We start from the raw sequence: 17,231 nt of genomic DNA on the forward strand, positions 1-17,231 counted from the left end.
CTGCAAGAAATGAAATTAGTGGGGCGCCTAAGTGGCACAGCTGGTTAAGAGCCTGACTCTTGATTTCAGCTCAGGTCGTGATCTCAGGGTCGTGCAATCAAGCCCCGCATCAGGCTCCACACTCAGCATGGAGTCTGCTTGAGATTCTCTCTCCCTCTCCCTCTGCCCGACCCCCAGGCGCTCTCTCTCTCTCTCTCTGAAATAAATAAATAAATCTTAAAAAAAAAAAAGAAATTAGCCACATCTCCAAAAATGGCACTTAGTACTTGTGCAGAGAACTAGAAGAGCACCGAGCATTACAGAGAAAATAGAGCTTCTTTATGTTTGGTTTCTGTTAACTGAGCTGTTTTCCAAAAGGAATTTTCTTTCTTTTTTTTCTTACTCATTTCTTTTGTCTCTCAACATTACATATCCCAATAAACTTTAATTGCTTTATATTTAGACTACTTAAATTAGTTCCTTTAGTTCTTCTTCGGTGAGATTCTTTTTTCCCTTACACCTATGCCATTCTCAACCTGCCTCACAACTATGTGTGTGTGTCTGTGTGTCTGTGTGTGTACGGAGGTAAAGGTACTTAACATATACATAAGTATTATATACAATATGTTTTGCAATGCAACTTCAGTTATTACATAAGGTAGGCACATCACAAAAAAACAAGACCTTTTTTTCTATGAATGTTTGTCAAGCAGCTTAGGAAAGTGATATTTGTAAACTTTATCATTTGCCATTGAGTTATAGAATCAACAGTAAGGTTGAGATTGTAGTAGCATTACCCAGCTTCAACAGCGAAAAACTGTCTCATACATAGGAGATGAGAGTCTGATTAAATCTGCAGAAATTTTCCTTTTAAAAGTGATGTACATTTTTTAAAATTTAGATATCTGGTATTTTATGACTTGCTTGAGAATTGCTTAAACTCCTACACCACACAGGCCTTTAACTTTAAGAGTATTTGCCTCTTACCTAATGCCATCTGGTGTAGATCAGCTTATTATATATAGCATCATCTCCAAAGAATTCTCTGCATTATTTATAAATATTATAATATGGGTTGTAATAAGTTATGAAAAAATGCAAACACATCTGGAGATCATTTAACAAAAATCAATAAACCCTTTATGAATTGAATTATTATTCATATGTTAATCTGATTGGCTCACTAAACATTTCCATTGTTTCACTAAACATTGCCAGTTTGCCCAAACATGCCTCAGAAGTCTATCAAAAGACTCAGTGACTACATAAAACACTAATTAAGGTTTTCATAACACTATTCCTTAGAAAGCTATAATCTTCCTGGATTGGTGAATCTTTATTTGGTCAACAGAAATGTGAACATAGAAATTTTGGCAATGGAAATGCGAATACTTGAAACTACAGAGGCAAAAGGAAATACAGTTGTAGAGGGCTCTAACCATGTGTCATGTAGGCAGTCCATATAAGAGAAACTGCTCATTAAACATTACTGTGCCCAGTTTTCTAAATCATCACTTCAAACTTTAACGCCCCTTTGTCTATGCCAACGTAAGCATCAGAGGGTCCTATAAAAGGAGTCCCTTGTACATTTTCAAACCACCAAAATCATAGTTACACATACTTATAATCCCAATGGACTTTCCCTTGCAAAATTCCCATTGATTTCAGCAGGACACACCTATTCCCCAGAATACAGTCAACTTTTCTCATCTACTCTAATGAGAGAAAACATTCTATTAATAAAGCAGATGGCAACCATTACAAATGTCTTATTAGATATTAAGTAGTGGGTGCTTTCTCTGAGCCAAGGAACAGTAATAGGCAATATCCATTATGTACACTGTACTGGCAAAGTTGCTGTTTTATAGACTCTCACCAGAATTGAGCGGTTTGACATCTCATCCTAAAAGACGGGAAGGTCACAGTTTCTGACAGCCTACCTTGCACTAAGCACAGCATTAGATACAATATATGCATTAGTATTTTACAGACAAATAACTGAGGTTCTCATAGGTCACAATAAATTATCTACTGAAGGACATTATTTTAAAAGGTCAACCCTAGCTCTTCCCACTTTACTACACTCTATACAATCTAACCTGAGGTATAAAACAGAATAATGTGAAGTCATTCTAAATTAACTCACTTATCAGCTCAAGTGTACAGAGAGAACATGGCTCTTTCATTTTGAAGTTAATATGGTTTTTCTTCATCAGCCCCCACCCTCTGGGTAGTAAGCAGAAAAATTACTAATGTCAAATCCGGTTTAAACCTTAGTACAATCTAGTAATTTTAACTGTCTCCACAGGTGGCATCTAGCGGTCCCTCTAGAGCTACTCTTCCTCTACCACAGAGCAGCAAGACTCATGTTCTAGATGGCCAGGCGAGTGGCACCCCCTCCACCCTCCAATGGAGTGCTCCAAATTTGTTCCTTGATATGATAAAGGGGGAAAACATGATTTTGGAAAACGCTTTCTCATTGATAGCCTGGCTTGCAAGACTATGGTCTTGGAGCAAATCTGAATTCAGGAGCTACATTTCTTCCATACCGTCTCTTCATCCCCTCCCCGTGTAAATGGATTCCTAGACCAGCCAGAACTAAGCTTATGTAATCAAAAAAGCAAAAGAGAAAAACATACTAATAAATTTCAAACTAGGTTAGTTTTACCAATTATACAAGCATGGGTGCATGCAGCTAGTCCAATGGAACCCCAGTTTTGTGAAATTATTTTTTAATTGAAAATATAAACTTTTAATTATGAATACATCATATAGGCTATGGAAATAGACAATGGATGACAAATTATTGCAGAATCTTTTTTTAAAAAGATTTTATTTATTTATTTGAGAGAGTAAGAACACGAGTAGGGGGAGGGGCAAAGAGAGAGGGAAAGAGAATCTCAAGCAGACTCTGTGCTGAGCATAGAGCCTGACGTGGGGCTCAATCCCAGGACGCTGATGAGATCATGACCTGAGCTGAAATCAAGAGTTGGCTGCTTAACAGACTGAGCCATGCAGGCACCTTGCAGAGTCTTTTAAAAGGGTTTTCCCCCTTAATGTTCTTTATTAAAATGTTTAAGTATTAAATTAAGAATCACTTCACAAAATAAAGGAAACAGATATAGATATATACTCATTATAATTTTCCTTGCACTTCAAGGATTAATGTTAATATCCTAGTCTGTATTTTTCCACACCTACACCCACACTCATACAAGCATATACAGACAGTCAGACATACGAATAGGTATTTTTGTATCAATATATAAATAATCTATATACATTACTCTGCAACTTGCTTTTCTCATTTAACAGTCATTAAAACCTAATTCTCAAATTGGTTAAAATAAAGGCCCATACAAATAGTAATGGGAACACATTAAAATTTCATTTGACTCATTTGAGGGAATCAGCAGAATGACAACATTGATTCAATTTGAATACAAGAAACTTGGACTTAAATGAACAGTGAAAAAAAGAATGCTATAAATAAGACTGCTAGATTAAATATAAAATTGGTCATTGTCCTACAGGGAGATAAAATCATAACCTTTGGGGTTATCTCCTTTACTATACAGAAAAAAAAAATCATCACATGTTATTAGATTTCTACAAGTTAACCTTTAATTTTACCGAGTTGTAAAGTGCCTAGGGCCCTAATCAACTGTAAACATTAAATCAAGCCCAGTCTCTCTTCCTCAAGAGAGTCAGATGACCCTCAGACTGGCTTGTTAGAAAATGCTATAGCAGGATATTAATATCATGCAATCATCTTTTTTTACCCTATTTCCAAGTTTTGGAAATTCTTCCTAAACATAACAGATCATGGATATCCCTTTGGATTAATAGATATATACCTCCAATTCATTTTTTAATAACTGTGTAGTCAATCTATAGTACAAATGCTCTGCAAATAATCCAACAATCTCCCTAATGATGGACATACAGGTTTTTTCCCAACATTTTCACCACTAGAAATAATGCTACTTTAATATCTTTGTATATATGTTCTTTGATACTGATACTTCTATTGCTAAAATAGAGTCCCCAGAGCAGAGGCATCAAGATCAAAGAAAATACGTATTTTAATTTAATACCTATTGCCACACTCTTTTATGAGTTTTGGCAGTTTTGGATGTAGTCCTGTGTATATTTTTATCCTAGTTGAGTCAAAATAATCCTAACAAGATTGAAAATGCTAATACCTACAAGCTGTGCCATCCCACAAAAAGATAACAAGTTTCATGCCAAAAACATAATAACAATGACTACTCAAACTGTGAATCAAAAATAATAACAATAATAATAATATAAATATAAAAGTAATATAAACATCTTTATTGGTTCAAAATAAAATGTTAACTTTTTTGCTTCCCTTGATGATCCTAAATCATTATATTTGGTACTATTGATCAAGTTTGCCTTTTATTAGTATATAATAACTACTTTGTGTGGGGCGCCTCGGTGGCTCAGTTGGTTAAGCGTCTGACTCTTGATTTCAGCTCAGGTCATGATCTCAGGGTTGTGAGGTCGAGCCCCGCATCGGGCTCTGTGCTGAGTGTGGAGTCTGCTTGAGATTCTCTCTCTCCCTCTGCCACTGCCTCCCACCCCCACCCCCGCTCACGTGCTCTCTTTCTCTCTCTCTCTAAAAAAATACCATATGCAAAGGTGAAGGAGGGAGAAGCGACATGGTCCTTCTTGATTGCTTCCTACTGGCTTCCCATCTTCTTGCTGTTCCCAACACCACCTCTTCATCCCAGCAGCAGCACCCCCTTCCCATAGCAGGAATTGAATCCAGCTGTCGCTTTTCCAGTATTTTCAGAACCAGCCTCAAGCATCCCTCAAAGGCTCCAGGACCAACCAAGCAGTAGCCCCTCCACAGAGGTCTGAGTTTCAGTTCTGCAGAGCTCCTGCAAGTTTCTAAGTTTTAGTAATTCTAATCTTTAATAATTCCAATGCCTTTGTTCTATATTGTACTAAATGCCACTGAATTGTTCACTTTAAAATGACTACTTTGGGGGCACCTGGGTGGCTCAGTCGGTTAAGCATCCAACTCTTGGTCTCAGCTGAGGTCTTGATCTCAGGGTTGTGAGTTCAAGCCCAGCATTGGGCTCCATGCTGGGCATGGAGCCTACCTAAAATAGATAGATAGATAAACAGATAGATAGATAGATAGATAGATAGATAGATAGATAGATAGATGATAGATAGAAAATAAATAAATAAAAATTTTAAATTTTTTAAATGGCTACTTTTATGTTATGACAATTTCACTTTAATAAAAACAAACAAATAGCTGGTGTGGCTTCTGTCTCCACACTGGGCCCTCACTGAAAAGTGGGCCTTCATTCCACAAACAGCAGCCTTGGAGTTTGCTTTCGTGGCCCTAGCCACATAGTCTCTCATCAGCCCTTGTTCTTGTCTAGTTCCCTAGTTCCCGCTATTCAGGAGATGGTTGACTGTCAGAGAAAAGCATTGTCTCGACCTGTGCTGTCCAGTACTGTAGCCAGCAGCCACGCATGGCTATTTAAATTTAAATTTAATTAAATAATTGAGTTCCACTGACACTTTTCAAGTGCTCATTACCCACAATGGCTAGTGGCTACAGTAGTGCACAGAACGTTTCCATCATCGCGGAAAGTTCTACTGAGCAGTGTTGGTCCGCACCTCTTCAAGGCTCTTTCCAAAGTATTTTGTGGCTATTCATCAGCTGGTAGTAACAGCCTCCCTTGGAGTGGAAACGAGAAAAATCAGGGAAGAGGAGGTTGGGTCAGCGCCGTTTATCTTTGCAGCTTTCACCACTTCACTCTGCCCTTCCCTCCATCCGTCAGTTCGGCTCTCATCCACCGCTCTTCCTAAACACACATCAGCAGTTCCTGCATGTGTAAGTCTACATCTAATTTGATTACATATTAATTTGACCTGCAAAAGTATAAACTCCTCCAGGCTAGGGTTTTGGGGTTTTTTTTCACACACCCTCCCCATATTCAGTGGTATATTCTTTGAGCGTTCTCACTGAACATGTGAAGAGGCTCGCTCTGGTTTCAGGGGATTCATTCCAAAAAGACAAAGTGAAGACTCTGCCCACACAGTGGTATCACCCTGCCTAAATAAACGAAGTGATTTGCAATGCTCTACTCCGATGATTTCTTCTGGTTTCGATTTTTTTTAATGAGCCTACCAATGTCAAAAACATTCCCAGTGTGGCTCAGCCCAAATAACTCCAGGAGGAGATGGTGGTTCTCCTCTGTGAAAATCAGACCAGCTCTAAATCCTTTTTGTTCTCGGATCACAGATCAGATCCAAGATCAACCCAGAGTGATACAGGGCAGAGATACGAGTCAAACACAAAGCCATTCCCTCAAGACTTTTTCCTGAGTGTGCTTCCTACTTTTAAAGGATAAACTGAGGCATATTAAAAATTTTAAGAGTTGAACAAAAATCAATTGGAAGAGGGCAGTACCAAAGCTGAAGTGGTCAGGAGCCCTCCGCGGACAGGAGTTCAGGGAAATAATTTTATGGAGAAATGGCAGAAGCAAAGTAAAGAAATGATTCACTGGCTATAGCTTAAAGCCTAGTTCGCTGTTTGTGATTGGTTTTCCTTATGTTTCAATTTCATAACCTTGGGTATTTACAGTCTTAGGTTTTGGTTTGCTTACATGGGCCAACCTGGCATTAGAACCACCTCCGTCCAATGGTTTCATTGTTTAATTAATTTACAATGTTTTTGTTGTGTGGCTTTCAGGGAAGACCCCTGAATATCTGAATGGAAGGTTCCAATCATAAGGTAAATGATCAGTAGTAGTCTTCAATGACTTTTTGTTAACTCTCATCAGATTTTGAAATAATAGTCTGTGGGTTACAACAACTTTCTCAATATTTATGAAAACTGAATATGAGTTTGAGGAAAAGTTGTGCTTTGTGTAGTTTGCAAGCTACGTTTGCAGGCATAAATCTGTATCGAGCTGATAAGTAGTATTTTCTTCCTACTTTACTACACATAATGATAATATCATTCCACTTTGAAAGTGGGAATGATCAAGATTCATGAGACTTTGGCAAAGAGCTCAGCCTTGCTAACTGCAGGAATAATAAAAGAAAATATTAAGAAAGAAAGTGGATAGGGGCGCCTGGGCGGCTCAGTCGGTTCAGCACCCAACTCTTGATTTCGGCTCAGGTCATGATCTCAGGGTCATGAGATCGAGCCCCTTGTAGGTTCTGTGCTCAGCACAGAGTCTGCTTCAGATTCTCTCTCTCCATCTTTCCCTCTCCCTGCTCACACACACTCTAAATAAATAAATAGATAGATAGATAGATAAATAAATAAATAAATAGCTTTAAAAGAAAAGAAAGAAAGTGGATAAACCCAGAGAGCCCAATTGATATAAGGCCTTGACTATCCAATAAAGATATCCGTGTGGGCATGTGAGCTAATTATCATTGGCTCTGTCACACTCCTATCTCTTCCTTCCACTTCCTCTGCTACTTTCTCTCTCCAAGCTTGCGGAAATTATTTCCCTCTCTCTCCAAGTTGTAGCTGGCCAATTTTCAGGGTGGTTGACACATAGAGGAACCCACTTTAAAATCCTGAGCAGACATATAATATAAAGTGGTGGAAGCCATCAGTGCCTCTCCCGTTTCCCCTGGCGCAGGGCTTTTTCAGTTTTGTGCCCCGCGTCAGACTTCCAGCTCATGGCATCTGCATCTCTTTTCCTGAGGGCTTTCTCATAAAGCAGAAAGGAAGTGTCAGGGAATTAACACCCCCTGGAAGAAGCCTTTCTCCAATGATGGATGACAGTTGGTATATAAATACCCAGTTCTCTTGTCCCTTGGGTGAGATCACTGTGAAATGAATGTTCCACATTGGCTCCCAGCGTTTTCCAGTGGGATGACGCCCTCGTTTTCCGGGGTGGTAATTTGCCTTTATTGGCTGCCTTCTCTTCTATTTCACAACCTCATATCCTTACTGATGTTTACTGGGATCATCTCCCAAATAAACCACTTGCACTCAGATCTTTGTTTCAAGAGCTGCCACTTTAAAGACATAGGATCATAATAATAGTTATTTGTCTAGCATATGCCATGTGAGAGGCACCGTTCTAAGAGCTTTATATGTATTCATTGGATAAGGTAGATACTATCATCATTATGCCCAGTGTCCAGTGGGGGAACTGGAGCACAGAGAGGTTAAATACTTCTCATTTGAACCTAGTCAGCATTGCTCCAGAGCCTGTGCACTTATACTATGCTGCTCACTGCCTCAAATAGGCCTGAAAGAAATAAACAAAAATGAGAAAGGAATAAAATCAAAGGAATTAATTCATAAATTCTAAGTGCCTGACAGGGGAAGAACTAGCAGACTTGGATACTTATTAAATAAGAAGTCAAGAGAAAGAAGCAAAAATGAATGCAATGATGAGAGGAGGTATGCCCCCTAAATAAAAATTACATTGACTCTGGAAGATTAAAGATGGCAGTATATGTTTTACTAGTCCTCCTATTGAGATGTGGAGGTTAATTTCCCTCTCTCTTGAATCTGGACTGGCATTAATGATTTCCTTGACCCATGGAATGCACCAGAAGTAATATTCTGACCTCCAAGGTTAGAGGTAAGAAGACTTGCAGCTCTGCCTGGGTCTTTTAGGGACTCTTTTCTGGGAACCCTGCACTACCATGTGAGAAGTCTGACCAGCCTGAGGTGCCACACTGGAGAGGCCACAAGTAGGTGCTCCAGTGGATCCTGTCAAATGATCACTACTTTTCAGCTATCCCTGAGAAGGCTCCAAACATCTGGGACACTCCAAACCTATGGTGTACCAATCTGTCTGAGGTGTAGGCAATAAAAGGGTTCATATATGTACAGAATTTTATTTTTTTTTTAAGATTTTATTTATTTATTTGACAGAGAGACACAGCCAGAGAGGGAACACAAGCAGGGGGAGTGGGAGAGGGAGAAGCAGGCTTCCCACGGAGCAGGGAGCCCGATGCGGGGCTCGATCCCAGGACCCTGGGATCATGACCTGAGCCGAAGGCAGACGCTTAATGACTGAGCCACCCAGGCGCCCTATATGTACAGAATTTTAAAAGAATAATAAGAAACAAAAAGCTGGTCTGCTTTTGATTATCTTGAACTAGCAATTATCATGAACTAGCAATTCTTAACAATGTCAGTGATAAAATATTACTACCTGGAGACATCTTTTGTTGCCCTAATTTCTAAACACTTACTATGGTTACTGTTTAGTTTTAATAATATGCATATAAACTTTAAATTAGCATATTTCTGTTATTTATCCTTTAACAAACACTATATTCTATGTGGAACTTAACACTTCATTTCTGACACTTCTGGTCACCAAATGTGTGGAGGCTTTTCCCCACAACAAGCAATTCTCTGTGACACCAGCTGAGTGTCCTACAATTTAACTCATGTCTGACTCTATCTACCGGGAAAGCATCAGATCCCACAGGTTAAGGGCTCAATCCTACAAGATTGCTCCCCACATACACATACTTCAGACACTAATCATAAGCCCAAGTTATCACTTGTGCTTCTAACCAATCAGTTAAAGATTGGAGGTTCCAATTACTCTTTCCTTGAGTTCAATTTATTTGCTAGAGCAGCTTATAGAACTCAGGGAAACACTTACTTATGTTTACCAGTTTATTAAAGGATATGATAAAGAAAATAGATAAACAGCCACATGAAGAGATACATAGGGCAAGATCTGAGAGGGTCCCAAGTGCAGGAGCTCCTGTCCCCATGGACTTGGGGTACATCACCCTCCTGGTAGAGATGTGTTCACCAGCCTGGAAGCTCTCCAAACCACCTACTACTGGGATTTTATGAAGGTTTCCTCACGTAGGCACAATCAATGATTAAGTTCATTTGTAGCTCCTCTCCCCTCTCTGGAGGATGGGGAACAAGGTTGAAAACTCCAAGCTTCTATTCATGGCTTGATCTTTCTAGTCACCAGCCCCCATCCAGGAGCCATCCAGGAGCCCACCCAGAGTCAGCTCAATAGAACAAATCATGCTCTTTGTGGTCTTACCACTTAGAAATTTACAAGAGTTTTAGGAGCCCTGTGCCAGGAAGTGGGGGCAGAGTTTTATATACATATCTTATAATTTCACACTCTCTTTGTGGACATTATGGAGTTGTGTGTTCTCCAATCCCTGGAGGGCTACATATTCTTGCATTTAGATGACAGACTCATAAACTATGATAGCACAGTAGTTGCAAAGACAAAGCAACAGAACTTCAATTTTTCTACCTGACCACTTGGAGTTTTATTTGTATTTTAAAAATCTAAAGAAATGAAACAAGGTGCAAATTGCAAAGGTAATATTAATGTTTGGAAAGAGAACATTCATACATGAAAACTTTGGCTGAATTTAAATAATATCTCTATAATTAAAACTTGTTCTTCTATTTTAATTGTTAATTGTTTTAAACCTAAAGAACAGGTAAAGAAAATAAAATGTTATATCAATGGTACAATTTAGTAATTGCCCAAATTGTATCATTTGCAGACTTTTCAGCTATTATAAAATTCATTTATTAGTTATTGAACAATTATTTACTTAAAAAATTACTACATCACGCTGTAACCAAAAGTTCAAACTATGTAGATTAGACAGAAACTTCCGAATGAATAGTTGTGCATTTTTCCTTTTTTTAATTGGACTGTAGTATCTTTTTTCCTTTTTTTAAAAACTGGTATGATTATTTATACAAAGTTCAACAAAAAAATTTGGGGGGGTGCCTGGGTGGCTCAGTCGGTTAGCATCTGACTTGATTTTGACTCAGGTCATGATCTCAGGGTTGTGACACTGAGCCCCGCATCGAGATCAGCGCTCAGTGTGGAGTTGAGATTCTCTCTCCCTCTCCCTGTGCCCCTCCCCCCAGCCACACGCTCTAAATAAATAAATAAATAAATAAATAAATAAATAAATAAATAAAAATTTTTTCACTGTCTCTATCTCTTTTGTGGGCATTGTTATTATTAGTTTCATTTCATGTTGTTATTGAAAATAAAAATGTGCTAAAAATGATCTGTTCTGTACACTTATATATGCAAATACACCAGGCCAGTTCTTCAGGCAGCTGAATACCACCAAAGGACCAACATGAACACCACGTGGAACAGAAGAATCACCTAGCCAAGCAATCCCTGCCTGAATCTCAGAGTCATGAAATATAATCAAATAGTCATTGTTTCAAGCCACTAAGCTTTGGGATGGCTTGAGATAATGGAAAAAGACACCTGGAACATTTCCAAAGCTGAAAAACTAGAATGTTTGTGAGTATTCACTTTCTAAAATGGTGTAACATGAATTTGAGTTTTTTCATGCAAAGTTTGATTTATTTTTTAAAATGTTATTTATAGGGGCACCTGGGTGGCTCAGTCGTTAAGCATCTGCCTTCGGCTCAGGTCATGATCCCAAGGTCCTGGAATCAAGCCCCGCATCAGGCTCCCTGCTCCACGGGAGGCCTACTTCTCCCTCTCCCACTCCCCTCTGCTTGTGTTTCCTCTCTCGCTGTGTCTCTCTCTGTCAAATAAATAAATAAAATCTTTAAAAAATAAACAAATGAATAAGTTAAATAAATAAATAAATAAAATGTTATTTATAATTCTAATATCAGTAGTTCTCAACTGACAAAGTTCCCTGGTTCTGATAAACTCACTTCCCAAACCACCACATTTCAACATCCTTGAGAACTGCCACAGTGAAGAAAAGCATTCATTAAGGGTAACTGGAAATACATCATAATCTGAAGGTTTTGAGGAGTCTGGACTTAATTACTTTAACAACATTTTTTGACCTATTATGTCCAGGCACTCTTCTAGGCACTGGGATATAACAGTGAGCAAGACAAGGTGCCTGCCCTCACAGCACTTGTATCCTGATAAATTATGATAAAGAGTTTACTTTCAGATATGTTTTACTATAGAGATCATTGGAATATTCTATTGGCAGTATACAGCGGACATCCAGAAACAAAAGTAAATGCTAGCAGACAGAACTAAAGATTCAGATTTTAAAATGATTAGAATTTGGCATGTGTTTTACTCAGTGATAAAGACTGCATGAAAATTTTAATTTTATGGCTCCTCATTAACTGGAAGTCCAACATTAGCATCAGGCTCACCTAGATCCAGACACTCAAGTGGCAGCGTCTGATAAGACTGGCTGCCTTACAAGTGGTCCATAAGCAAAGTCGAAAATTAAGTCAGAATAGGTCATTGTCTGCAGATGGACAATAGCCGATTCACAGAAGAAACCAACACAGAAGAAAAGAATCACGTTGGGTGTATTGTTCACCATAATGAAAAGCCAGCACTAGCGTGAACAGCCCAGGCAAAGAAACCGGGCACCCCCACCCCTGCTGCCCGAGCAGCCCACGTGGACTCAGAGAATGAAGGAGAGCCCCACTGTCTCTGAACAAAATACTGCAATTGCCTCTCTAGAATAATGCCAATAAAACTACTTTGCAGGTAAAGAAACCTAAGGGCAGACGTGGGAAGTGAACTGCCAACATCTCAGAGTTAGGAAATGACAAAGCCAGGGTTCAAAACCAAGTTTTCTAATTCCGAGGCCAGTATCCCCTCCAAGGCTAGCTCCATGGCTGCTACAGTTTAAACAGACTTTGGCTAATAACTGTGCAGAACATTTCAACTGGCAGAAGAAGAGCTGCATGATTAAATTGAACATTCTCACCTTTCAGCATGTGGATTTTGAATATTACTTGGAGAGATAAACCTTTGAGTTCGTATGTAGAAAAACTGTATTGCATATGAATATTTCATTTCATTAGTAACATATTAAATGCTTTCAAGTACACTTGATCCTCACACAATCCTATAAAATAGGTAGGACTGGATTTCTTACAACCATTTATTAAAATGAGAAAAATGAGACTCAGTGAGACTAAGGGACTTGCCAAAGATGACATAGTTTTATATTAGAGGTGGAACTGGAACAAGAACATATTCTCTCTCCACAAGAATTTTTACACTTCTTTTTCTATTTTATTAATTCTCTTTTACGTACAAGAGGATATACGTTACGATCCACTACCCAGCTTAAGAACCTGATCTTAGCTGAGATGATGAAGTGCCGGGACTCTCCTCCCCAAGGGCCACTGTTCACAACTCCAGTGATCGTCATTCGCATGAAATATAGTGGGAAGGGTGCCCCCTGGAGTTGTGCCCCGATAGCCTGACCCCAATTCATCTCTCCCCTCAATTCTGAACTGTGTTTATCATTATCTTACTTTTCTTGATATTTCACCACATATCTTTATTACTCTAAAAAATATTGTTTAATTTTGCCTGTTTTTTATACTTTGTAGGCAGAGTCATACTGTTCATAGTCTTCTACAACTTGTTCCTTCACTCCATGTTCTGAGTGGGAGCCGTCTTCGTGTTGATGTGAGTAGCTGTACTTCATTCATTTTCCACTGCAGTATAGTGTTCCACAATATGAGTTTGCCACAGTTTGTTTGTCTAGTCTTCTGACATTAAACCTTTGGGTTGCTTCCAGATTGGGGCTATCATAAACAGTGCAGCTATAAATATTCTTGTACAAGTCTCCAGATCCAAAGGTATAAGAGTTCCTCCCAGGTATAAAAATAAGAGTGTAATTACTGTCTTGTAAGATTTACACATCTTCAACATTACTGGATAATTTCAAATTATTTCCCAAGATTTTGTATAAATTTATATTTTTTAATCATTGGCATATAAGAATTTCTTATTCTTAAGAACCATTGGAATTATACACTTTATTTTTTTTGCCACTGTAATGGAATATAAAACAGTACTATATTGTATCTCTTTGTGGTTCTAATTTGCATCTCCCTGGTTACTAATGGATTTGAGCATCTTTTTATAATTTTTTGGTTATTTTTGTTTCTTCTTCTTAGCAATGGCTGGTCATATCTTGGCCTATTTTTCTGTCGAGTTGCTTACTTTTTTCTTATTGATCTTTTAAGAGGAATTTGTATATTTTAGGTAACATTTCTTTGTCACTTATATATATTGTAAATTCTTCTCTTAAGTTAATCTCATGTTTCACTTTAAGGAATCTTTTGATAAACAGATCTTAATTTTAATAAAAACATGTTGATCAATCTTTTCCTTTATGGATTAATATTTTAATCTGTAATGTGGTGAAAGATATTTAAATATAACACTGAATCTATGTATTGGACTTTTTCATACACTGCTGAGTTCATAAGAATCTATTTAGAATTTTTACATCTATTTTTATGAATAAGATTGCTCTACAATTTTTTTTCCTCCTACTCTTTGTTTGGTTTGTAAATCAAGATTGTACCATCCTTATAAAATGAATTAGACAATATTTGAAATACTTTTTTTATAATTTTTATTTAAATCCAATTAACATATAATGTATTGGTTTCAGAGGTAGAGGTCAGTGATTCATCAATCTTCTATAATACCCAGTGCTCATTACATCATGTGCCCTCCTTAATGTTCATCACCCATTAATCTAATCCCCACCACCCCTTTCCCCTGCAACAACCCTCAGTTTGTTTCCTATGCTTAAGAGTCTCTTTATGGTTTGTCTCCCTCTCTGATTTCATCTTGTTTTATTTTTTTTCCTCTCTTCCCCTATGATTCTCTGTTTTGTTTCTTAAATTGCACATATCAGCAAGATCATATAATAAATGTCTTTCTCTGATTGGATTCTTTCACTTAGTATAACTCCACCCTCTAGTTCCATCCAAGATTGAAATTATGTCTTCCTTGAATTTTCGCTAGATCTCAAGAGAAAAACTCTGGCCTCAGGCTTTATAAATGGAAAGATATATAACTACTGATTCAACTTCTTCAATGGTTATAAGATGATTCAGGTTTTTTAAACCTTCTTAACTCAATTAAGGGTAAACATTTTCCTAAGACTTTATCCACTTGGTTTTTAAATTTGTTGGCATAAAGTTGTCCTTAATTTTCTCATATCTTTTTAATCTCCGCTCTGTCTGTTCTTAGTCCTCTTTTTCATTCTTTATTTTAGTTGTGACCTTTCTCTTTTTGATACAAATCTTGCTGTGTACTTGATAATTTTACTAGTATTTCAAAGAGTCAACTTTAGACTTCTTGATTATCTTTATTGTATCTCATTTTTAATTTTATTAATTTCTCTCTTATCTTTATTATTTCCTTCCTTTAACTTTATTTATGCTTATTCTCCTGTGCTTTTTCTAATTTCTAAAGTAACTTGATTAGGTTAATAATTTTTAAATTTCTTCTTTTATAATACAAGTATTTAAGACTCTAAGTTTCCTGCAAGTTCTTTCTTATTCCAGAACAAATTTTTCTCATTCCTAACAAGATTTTTCCTTTGACCAATGAACTATAGAAAGTTTTTTTTAATTTCCTAATTTTTTTATCTTACTGTTTTTTTCATCTTATTGATTTCTAACAATTGCCTTGAGGTCAAAAAACATGATCTATATGATACTGATTCCTTGAATTCTTACTCTATGCCCCAAAATATAATCAGTTTTTATAAATGACCCATGAGCTTGAGAAGAATGTATATACACCAATTGTATGGTTTCATTTTCTATATATGTCCATTGGATTTAACTTGTTAATTATGTTATTTAAATCTTTTATATCTTTACTGAATTTTTTTGTTTGCTTAATCTATAAATTACTGAGAGAATTATTAAAATTTCCCGTGGTGATAGGTGACATTTACCAATTTGAAAAATCGTGGATACACAGTAAATATATCAGTTTCTGGTTATAATTCTACTAACTTTTGCTTTATATAATTAAGGTTATGTTATTAAGTACAATTAAGCATGGAATGATAAATTAAACCTTTTAATTATGTGCTGGTCTTCTTTTCCACTGTTTAATCTTCAAGTCTATTCTGTCCAATATTAATATGGCTACACCAGCTTTCATTTCATACATATTTGCATACTTACTTATCTTCTCATACCCTTTTATTTTCAATCTTTTGGTATCTTTACACCTTCAGTCTGTATGTGTGAGAGTGTGTGTGTATGTGCATGTGTGTGTTATCCAGGCTGACGTTTGCTTTTAACTGGAGAATTCAGCTAATTTATTCTTATTAAAAACACATATATTGGGGCACCTGGGTGGCTCAGTCGTTAAGCGTCTGCCTTTGGCTCAGGTCATGATCCCAGGGTCCTGGGATCGAGTCCTGCATCGGGCTCCCTGCTCGGCAGGAAGCCTGCTTCTCCCTCTCCCACTCCCCCTGCTTGTGTTCCCTCTCTCGCTGTGTCTCTCTCTGTCAAATAAATAAATAAAATCTTTAAAAAAAAAACACATATATTTATGGAAAACATATATATTTGGATTTATTTTTTATTTTGTACTTTCATTTTATCCTGCTTTCTCTGTGTTTCTTCTTTTTTTTCCTTGTATTTTCCGGATTGATTTTTCCCCTCTTCTTTCCTTTATTTCTCTCTAATAGCTGGGAGTATGTATACTCTATTTCTATTTTTCTTCTGTCTTCCCAGAAACTTAAATACATATTTAATCTCACAGGACCTGAAAATATTATTTATTGTCAACTAAACAATATATAGAGTTTGGAATGCTTTAAATAATTATGACCACCACTGCACCCACCACTTAAATGATAACATATCGTTTAATAGAAAAAACTAGACCAGAGCAAGGGGGCTTAAGAATGCTGGGAATAAAGGGGCAGGATGCAATTTTAAATATAGTGGTCAATCTGGGCGACACTGAGAAGTTCTTTGAGCAGAGATGTGGAGGAGATGATGTTAACCACGCAGAATCTAGGGCAACAACATTCCAGGCAAAGGAATCAGCAAGTGCAAACGCCCTAAGGAAGGAACCAGGCTGGAGAGTTCTAGAAACAGCAAGGAGGACAGTGTGACTGGAGCAGAGTGAGCGGGGGGGATAGGACTAGAAAATGGAGCCGGACAAACAATGGAGGATGGGCTCAGGTTGGACTTTGTGAGCCATATTAAAGACATGTGGCTTTTACTTGGAGTAACACGTGAAGCCTTCAGTTTTGAGCAGAGAAATGACTTGAATTGACTTTTACACTTCAAAGCCTCTCCCTTAATTTAAATACTAAGATACTAGAGAACTTTTCTCAAAACCAATATTTTATTTCTACAAATACATGCACATACAGATGTGTTTTACTAGTATAAGAGATAAGAAGATCTCATGGGAGATGGTTTTAAATATTTGCCTTTATGCTGACTA

General features: G+C 37.4%; 1 pseudogene; it reads left to right on the top strand.

Moving 5' to 3' along the window:
• The first annotated feature begins 5,570 nt into the window (after positions 1–5,570).
• Positions 5,571–17,231, top strand: part of LOC116637303 — a 30,244-nt pseudogene continuing 18,583 nt past the window's right edge.

This window comes from Phoca vitulina, unplaced genomic scaffold, assembly GCF_004348235.1.
Source record: "Phoca vitulina isolate PV1807 unplaced genomic scaffold, GSC_HSeal_1.0 scaffold14, whole genome shotgun sequence".
NCBI classification, from domain to species: Eukaryota; Metazoa; Chordata; class Mammalia; order Carnivora; family Phocidae; genus Phoca; species Phoca vitulina.